Source organism: Triticum urartu, chromosome 7A, assembly GCF_056163025.1.
Source record: "Triticum urartu cultivar PI428250 chromosome 7A, HENAU_Tu73, whole genome shotgun sequence".
Lineage (NCBI taxonomy): Eukaryota > Viridiplantae > Streptophyta > Magnoliopsida > Poales > Poaceae > Triticum > Triticum urartu.
Genome location: NC_141879.1, coordinates 162,415,334 through 162,418,413, shown reverse-complemented (window position 1 = coordinate 162,418,413; position 3,080 = coordinate 162,415,334). Strand labels below are relative to the sequence as shown.

General features: G+C 45.1%; 1 pseudogene; it reads right to left on the bottom strand.

Annotated features, from left to right (window-relative positions):
- Window positions 1–741: 741 nt before the first annotated feature.
- On the bottom strand, window positions 742–2,841 carry LOC147958771 (uncharacterized; annotated as a pseudogene).
- Window positions 2,842–3,080: the final 239 nt, after the last annotated feature.

The window sequence follows — 3,080 nt, the reverse complement described above, 5'->3', positions numbered from 1 at the left end:
TTGAAATTAGTGTGAATCACTAGTTTGTGAATAACTTAACTTTAAAAATCAGTAAAGGCATGAAAGAATTTGTTTGCACATAAAATTTCTTCGCGTTTCAAATGCCAAAACACATAATTAACTACCCTAACTATTACAGAGATTCCCTTCTGGGTGTGAAACACAGAAGAAAGTGATGATAGTGAAGCCGATCACATCCCAGATCTTTGGGTGTTAAACTTTTTCTTCGCGTGTGTCCCTTTGCGCCGTAACCATGGAAAATCTTCATCATTTAACGGGATGCTCGGGTCAATATTCCCTGTGAATGGAGCAATTTCATCAAACTTTTCATAATCTTCTGACTTGTCTGTCTTGTCATCCACTCCCACGATGTTTCTCTTCCCAGAAAGAACTATGTGCCGCTTTGGCTCATCGTACGATGCATTCGCTTCCTTATCTTTTCCTTTTCTTGGCTTGGTAGACATGTCCTTCACATAGAAAACCCGTGCCACATCATTGGCTAGGACGAATGGTTCGTCTGCATACGCAAGATTGTTGAGATCCACTGCTGTCATTCCGTACTGCGGGTCTTCCGTTACCCCGCCTCGTGTCATATTGACCCATTTGCACCGAAACAAAGGGACCTTCAAACCACGTCGATAGTCAAGTTCCCATATGTCCTGTATATAACCATAATATGTTTCCTTTCCTGTCTTGGTTTCTGCATCAAAGCGGACAACACTGTTTTGGTTGGTGCTCTTCTTATCTTGTGCGATCGTGTAAAATGTATTACCATTTATCTCGTACCCTTTGAAAGTCATTATATTCGAAGATGGTAACTGGGACAACAAGTACATGTCATCTTTAATAGAGGTGTCATTCATGGTACGTGTCTGCAACCAGCTGGCGAAACTCCTGGTTTGTTCACGTGTAATCCAGTCATCAGACCGCTCCGGGTGTTTGGAGCGTAGCAAATTCTTGTGTTCATCCATATACGGAGCCACCAAGGCGGAATTCTGTAGAACTGTGTAGTGTGCTTCAGTGATAGAATGTCCGTCCATACATATTCTTTGTTCCCCTCCTAGCATGCCTTTTCCATCCAGTCCGCCCTTATAACGTGATTCAGGAACACCAATCGGCTTAAGGTCAGGAATAAAGTCAATACAAAACTCAACGACCTCCTCATTTTGACGACCCTTGGAGATGCTTCCTTCTGGCCTAGCACGGTTATGAACATATTTCTTTAAGACTCCCATGAACCTCTCAAAGGGGAACATATTGTGTAGAAATACAGGACCCAAAACGTTAATCTCTTCGCATAGGTGAACTAGGACGTGCGTCATGATGTTGAAGAAGGATGGTGGGAACACCAACTCGAAACTGACAAGACATTGCACCAAATCATTCTCTAACCTTGGTATGATTTCTGGATCGATTACCTTCTGAGAGATTGCATTGAGAAATGCACATAGCTTCACAATGGATAATCAAACGTTTTCCGGTAGAAGCCCCCTCAATGCAACCGAAAGCAGTTGCGTCATAATCACGTGGCAGTCATGAGACTTTAGGTTCTGGAATTTTTTCTCTGCCATGTTTATTATTCCCTTTATATTCGACGAGAAGCCAGACGGTACCTTAATACTGAGCAGGCATTCAAAGAAGATTTCCTTCTCTTTTTTGGTAAGAGCGTAGCTTGCATGACCCTGATGTATGCCGTCTTTTGCGTGCATACGTTGATGGTCCTCTTGTGCCTCAGGTGTATCTTTTGTCTTCCCATACACGCCCAAGAAGCCAAGCAGGGTCACACAAAGATTCTTCGTCACGTGCATCACGTCGATTGCGGAGCGGACCTCTAGGTCTTTCCAATAGGGAAGGTCCCAAAATATAGATTTCTTCTTCCACATGGGTGCGCGTCCGTTAGCGTCATTCGGAACAGGTTGTCCACCAGGACCCTTTCCAAAGACCACCTTCAAATCCTTGACCATATCATGCACATCAGCACCAGTACGATGGCGAGGCTTCGTCTGGTGATCCACCTCACCTTTGAAATGCTTGCCTTTCTTTCTTACGGGATGCCTGCTCGGAAGAAATCGACGATGTCCCAGGTACACATTCTTCTTACAATTAGCCAAATATATACTGTCGGTATCGTCCAAACAGTGCGTGCATGCGTGGTATCCCTTGTTTGTCTATCCTGAAAGGTTACTGAGAGCAGTCCAATCATTGATGGTCACGAACAGCAACGCCTTTAGGTCAAATTCTTCCCCCATGTGCTCATCCCACGCACGTACACCTGTTCCATTCCACAGTTGTAAGAGTTCTTCAACTAATGGCCTTAGGTACACATCAATGTCGTTGCCGGGTTGCTTAGGGCCTTGGATGAGCACTGGCATCATAATGAACTTCCGCTTCATGCACAACCAAGGAGGAAGGTTATACAAACATAGAGTCACAGGCCAGGTGCTATGGTTGCTGCTCTGCTCCCCAAAAGGATTAATGCCATCTGTGCTTAGACCAAACCATACGCTCCTTGCGTCATCTACAAACTCCTTCCTGTACTTTCTTTCGATTTTTCTCCACTGCGACCCGTCAGCGGGTACTCTCAACTTTCCGTCTTTCTTACGGTCTTCTCTATGTCATCGCATCGCCTTGGCATGCTCTTTGTTTTGGAACAAACGTTTCAACCGTGGTATTATAGGAGCATACCACATCACCTTGGCAGGAATCTTCTTCCTGGGGCGCTCGCCCTCGACATCACCAGGGTCATCGCGGCTGATCTTATAGCGCAATGCACCACATACCGGGCAAGCGTTCAAATCCTCGTACTCACCGCGGTAGAGGATGCAATCATTAGGGCATGCATGTATCTTCTGCACCTCTAACCCTAGAGGGCAGACAACCTTCTTTGCTTCGTACATACTCTCGGGCAATTCGTTGTCCTTTGGAAGTATATCCTTTATCATTACCAGCAACTTTCCAAATCCCTTGTCAGATACACCATTCTCTGCCTTCCATTGCAGCAATTCCAGTGTGGTGCCCAGCTTTTTCTTGTCACCTACGCAATTCAGGTATAACAATTTTTTGTGATCCTCTAACATGCG